The following is a 6,792-nucleotide window of genomic DNA, read 5'->3' on the forward strand; positions in this document are numbered from 1 at the left end:
CAGACAGAGAAACAAAAGTGAGATGGAAAATCTGGAGCAGGATAGGAAGGATAAACATGACCCGAGTAACAGGCTAACAGCCAACTTGAATAACAAGTGTCCAACTAAACGAGTACATTACAAGCATTAACAAGATCCAAAATGCTTACAAAATACAAGGTTATTTTAGTGTTAGCTGAATCAGCAAGTGAAAGACGGTATACACACACTCTGTCAGAAACATTATTGATATAAGAATTTCATATAGCCAAAATGAAATCCATATCAATATATATATATATATATATATATATATATATATAGTTTCTTTCTCTAATAAATCTGTTATCTTCTTCTACTTATCTATTATTCTATAATATTATTCTCCCAATTTTATATGATTAGCTATTTCTTTCATGTTACTGATTAATAATAAATCAGCTCTCGGTACAAGCACAGCAAGTTTCCTTGTTCCTTTCACGGATTCTCCAATAATCAACATCAGTTGAGGGAAATTAATGAAACGCTTCATTTAAGCTAATTCAATTAAGATGGAATTAGATTACCTCCAAATTAGAAAAAAAAATCAGAGATTGAGTGAGTATTGGAAACACTATTGGGAATAGTATTTAATTGCAGATGTTCTATCATACAACATTAATTGGTAATGCTCAATCCCACATAGTATTGGAAACACTATTGGGAATAGTATTTAAGGCTTGGCTTTCTCACTTCCTTGTTGAGTGATAGAGAACAAGGGGGACTCTCGCGCGCCGCCGTCCGTCTCGGGCCGGGGCCGGGGCCGTGGCCGTGTTCGTGGTCGTGGTCGTGGTAATACGTGTCTTCGACACGTCCGCGCGGATACTAATAGAGAATTGATTTGTTGAGTCAATTGACTATTAAAAGTTATAAAATAGTCACACGACTATTCATTATAATTCAAACTCGTCATTTTCCGTTAAAAAATTGATTATTGTCTAAGTTGGACGTCAACCTGCTAACTGACATATGATAAAATTTAATCTTATAATCTCAAATGACTATCGTATCTCAATCAACATTTTAAATAAACTTTTAAATAAAATTTTATATCATCATTTTTTATATAACTCATAATTATCTTTATTAAAAGTATAAATAATATTCAAAATTTCACCCCTTAAAATAAATAAATATAAAATTGTATATAAATTAATTTAATAAAGTATAATGTCCTAATTTTTCTTTATGTCACTTGTTTTTTTTTTTGGTCTTTGTTGGTTGGTGAGATATTAATTTTGATGTTAGTTGTTGATCGTTAATATTCACTGTTTTCTCTTATATTTTTATATTGCATGTTTATTTTTTTTATTTTTTTAGTCTCTAATAAATCTACCTTTATGGCATATTTTCCTATACCTTTATGGTACATAATCATATGCATTTTAACATATTTCTCGATCTTTTCTATCGATCATTTGATTGTTCTCATCGTTTTTTTTTAAGATTGAATTAGACGTCGTTTCAACTGATCAAAATAACACTTATCTTTTTATCTTGTTGATGTGTCCTTCTTTGGACATAAGAATTAGAATTAGATACGTGATTTACATTCGTAGATAGTTTTCTCACAACTCTCAATCTGATTTACAATTGTCGATAATCTTTCAGTAATTTGATATGACCGTCTGTTGTGGTTCATTCGCCGATGTAGTCAGATATATTAATATCTATATTTTGTTCTAGTTTTTTGAATGGATTTTTAACAATTTTCTTGTCATTGTACGATCTTAAACGACTAGTTTCTCATGTCAATTGTTATAGAAAATATCTTGATTATGTGTTTAATTTGTGCTTATGATTGTAAATCTTCGTTATAATTTTATTTATTTTCTTTTAAAAAATAAAATCCTTTTTAACCAATCAAAACTTTTCAAATTTGCAATCTCATGAGAATTTTAAATATTATCTTCATATTTAATTTTTAAAAATTATGTATACAAAATAAAAAATTTAAAACTTTGAGATTGAAACTGTCTTAAAAAAATATTAGACAGAGTAAATAGTAAATACTGCCTCAAACACATAAAAAAACAATATACATAAAATTTTGTACCAACAATAATCATAACCAAAGCATAGAAATATTATTTAAATTTTTTATTTTATTTTTAAGCGTCACATTAAATATCATATTCTTCATAATCAAACAAAATGAAAAATTGGTAGATTAAATTTTGATTTATATTATTCAGAATAAGCTGGATCGTATTCTAGTATAAATACATATTACACTGGATCCGCTAAAAATGATCAAAGCAGGCTTTTCTGTTTACGAGCCCATGACAAGACTATTATTATATCATTAAAGGATTAATTTTTAGCCATAGTACTAATGAGGGGTGTGTAAAAAGATTTCATTCGAGCAATCTGATCCATTAATTCATATATTCGATTTAAACATTTAAACATATGAACTGATTTCTTTTAGATAATTTGAAATGAAAATTCGAAGAAATAAATAACTTGATCATATATAAATTGACTAAATTTCAATTTCAAGTTATCAAAAAATTCGACAAAAATTACCTATAGAATTTAGATAGCCTTTAACTTAATAAGTGAATAACCTACTAACACATTAAATTGTAATCACAAAAATTAACATATTTTAACTGTTTATTGTGTGAATATAAATATAGTAGAAGTACAAAAGATATTGCATGAAGTTTAAAAATACAAATTTTTAATTTTTTAAAATATGGAGACGGGGGAGAAAACAATGTGTTTTTACCAAAAAAATCACCCTAATAAGTTTTAATTAATTGTTAGGTACCGTTTTAGTAAATTTTATCGATCTAATACCATTTGCATAAAGACGCGAATCATCATCCGTTCACACTCTCCCAATTAATGACCCTAATCTGCCTAAACCCATCCCCAACCCTATAAATATCCCTTCATCTATTCTTTCAAACACACAAAATCCTCTCAAATCATAGCAAAAACCAAATAATCTTAAAGCTCAAACCCGATCAAATTCTATTTAGAAGGTAATATATTATATTATATTATAATAAATTAATATTTTAGTATTTTATTAAATTGTATTATATTAATTATTTATTATTTTTTGTAGTTATAAAATGGAAGGCAGTTTGCTTCGTTTAGATGGACATCATATCTCGAGGCATTTTGTTGATACGGTAACATTTTTTAAATTCTATTTTAATTTCAATTATTGGTAATAATTTTATTTATTTATTTTGTTAGTATTAGTTTATATATTAATTTCAATAATATTTATTAAATTATGAGAGAGAGGTCATATATTAGATCAATTTATCTGCAATATTAAGTTAGAGATACAAACTCATGTCTAGCTGTATTTAGTCGAGGCTTGATTCAGTTACGTAGCTAGATACAAAGGGCATTGTAAAGTAGAATCCAACCTGATTTATATATTCGTTATCACCCATTATCACGTTAGACACAGTGACAGACATACTTTTCGGTGGTAGAGCTGTTGACTCTGGACTGAACATAACTATGAATATTGTAATTCTTAATTGCCATCATCGCTTTCTTCTTTGCATTAAAACTCCATTCCTTTATATAACTCACCATCATTGACTGATGAGTTAAATCCATAGTTACCGACATTAGACATATACTTAAATTTTGGCTCGTATATTGCACCATAGTCAGTTTCATACATGTGTGTTGGAGGTTCAGTTAGTATCATATTTGTGGGAACTTCATTTACATCATCATCATCGGAGTCTATGTTGAATTGCGGTGATTCTGGGTGAACAAATAGTCCAATCTCATCACCATTCACACTGGCTCACGAAGAGATTCTTTTGGTGGAGACGAGGGTTCCTCCACGCTGTCAACATTTATGTCGAACAAGCTGATAGTTGCATGCCTTTCCCTTGAACTTGAAGGCATCTTGACATTGAGGTCGAATAAGCTCGCAATTGAATGCCTCCCCCTGAAGCTTGAAGTCATCGTGTCAAATAGGTACTGCACATATTGTTGCGTCGAGGGCATCTCCATATTCAGGTCAAAAAAATCAGATGAATGCCTTCCCCTTGAATTGGACGCGATGTTTCCATACGGATTGTTTGTGGAGCCACCTCGGTACAGATCATAAGAAGTTACTGATAACTGTCTCTCCATTGAACTTGATGGGATGTCACCATGATGTGGATTTTCCATTATGACGTTAAAATCATTACACATTACTGTAGTTGGGATGTCTACTTGATCAACTTGTTGAGTCAACCCATAGTGGGAGCATAATGACGTACCACGAACATCACACACTTCAACAAATTTTACATACATTTCCGTATCGAAGACTGAATAATGATTTTGAGATTCAACCATCATTGCAACATCGTAATCGATCAATAGTTCGAACGATGTATAAGTTAACGGAAACACCGATGATGGAAATCTATATTGACACGAGGACAGTCTTCTAGTACTTCCAACATTCCAACATGAACCTTTTTTGAAATCTTCGTTATCAGCTCCTCAATAGTTATGTTTCTCTTGAAAAATATTTTGACATAATGATTTGATACGAACACGACGCCGGTTTCATCTTCTCGAATATCTTCATCATAGTAAACAATAGCTGAAATATGCGTCATTCTGAGAGTGAAAGATTGAGAGTATTATTTATGCAAAAACAAAAGCTGAAATACGCCTAATTAAATAAATAATATGTGAATTCAAATATAACCTAATAAATTTTTTTAAAAAAATATTAACAATAATTTAAATAATATAATTTTATATTGTTACCGTATCGGTTAAAATGTCTCGACGTATGATCTCACTTTCCAATTTTACCATCGCAAAAAAAAATAATAAAATATTAATACAATATTTTTTTTCCAAATAATCGTATATAAAAAATATATAATATATTAAAAAAATTACCTTACAATAAAAGATCGAACAAACTGGTGAAGCAAATATAAGATGAATTGATGTTGTGATGTTTACGGTTGAAGGAGGCGTTATTTATAGGCAAGGGGAGAGTTTAAAATCCGAGAAATTTGGATCCAATAATGAAAGACGCGAATGGTGATCTGTGCCTTTCTGACACATGTCATAATTTTAAAAAGACACGAATGATGATCCACACCTTTCTATAAATGTGTTAGATCAATAAAATTTTTTAAAATGATGTCCGAGAGATAATTAAAATATGTTAAGGTGATTTTTGTATCAAAATGACAAGAAAAAAAGCCAACCCTCAAGACGAACAGTCTGGAAGTAGCACGGCTGCTACAATCGAGGCATCAAAAGGACGAGTCATTCTCGCTGGTAAGACAAATCATGGAAGCTTGGGAATGATTGACAGATTTCATTCAACCATATACCTAGGAACGCGAAATATGATAGCAGACCGGATGGCTACGCTGGCCAAACTAGGAGGATCAACAAGTTGGCCAAACACGCCATTGATGGACAAGGTTGAAGACTGTTAGTTTAGCTCTTCCCTTTACCAAAAAATTATGTTGATGTCTAAATATTTGATTTAAAAATTTAAATTATCTGAATTTTTAGATTAGAATAAATTACAATTTTAATTATTGAGGTTGAATACTACGAATTTATTTATCACCGAAATTATTGAGGTTCATACAATTATCCGGATTTTTATATTCAAAATTTTAAATAAAATAATATTTGATATATGAAAATACACACCCCATTAACAGCTGTTGAATACCACGAATTCATATCATCCCCACGTGTTAGGCGTGCAATTCACCACGTCGGATTTTCATTTATGGTCCCTAAACTACTAAAAGCACTTGTGTAGTGTATGCTGCCCATCTTATCTCTTCACATTATAATATTTTGTTTCCTAAAATACCCTTCCTCCCTTTCCATTTCCATTTCCATTTCCATTTCCATTTCCATTTCCATTTCCATTTCCATTTCTCTCTGCTACCGTCCTACGAAACCAACTAAAGTCTGAAAAATGAAAACGCTAACCATTGAAACAATTTATTTGAACCACAAAAACCAAAACTAATTCTCACTCAAATGTTCAATTATTAAAAACACTTGGGTGTATAAAAAATATCAGATCTGATCAATTCGGTCTGCTAATTTATTAATCCGATATAAAAATTCAGATACTTGATCCGTTTTTTAATTTTTGAGTAATTCTAATTGAATATGATTGGATAAATTCCAATAGTAGATTATCCTAAAATCGGAAAGAAATTAAGCTTTTAGATTTTAGTTAGCATGTAGCCCAATAAATGAGTAACCTACTAATCCATTAAATTTCTAGTCCAATAAAAATTAAGATATTTAATTATTTATTGTGAGTTATTAAATATATATATATATATATATATATAGTAGAAACACCGAAAAAATTATATTAAGTCACAAAATATAAAAATTAAATTTTATATTTGGATCTAGATATACGATTCAAAAATTCATATATCCGATTTTTTCGGATTAGATATGAATCACTATTTTAAGTATATATTTTTTTATATATATGAATTTTCGGATCGACTCTAATAAAAACTAAACTGAATCATATCAAAATAATTAGGGTAAACTACGCATATAATACCCCAATAATTATTTTTTTCTCTTTTGATCATCCAACTATTTTTTTTAAAAGCTTACCTAACGTTATATTTTTTGTTTCATTTTGATCACTCACCATAAAAAAAATTAATATAATTGTCGACGTGATATTTTTTTAATACAATTGCTAAATTTTAACGGTGAATGTTTAAAATTACAGGTTAGATATGATTTAGAAAAAATAATTAAATAACT

Source organism: Hibiscus syriacus, unplaced genomic scaffold (genome assembly GCF_006381635.1).
Source record: "Hibiscus syriacus cultivar Baekdansim isolate YM2019G1 unplaced genomic scaffold, ASM638163v2 tig00111506_pilon, whole genome shotgun sequence".
Taxonomy (NCBI): Eukaryota; Viridiplantae; Streptophyta; class Magnoliopsida; order Malvales; family Malvaceae; genus Hibiscus; species Hibiscus syriacus.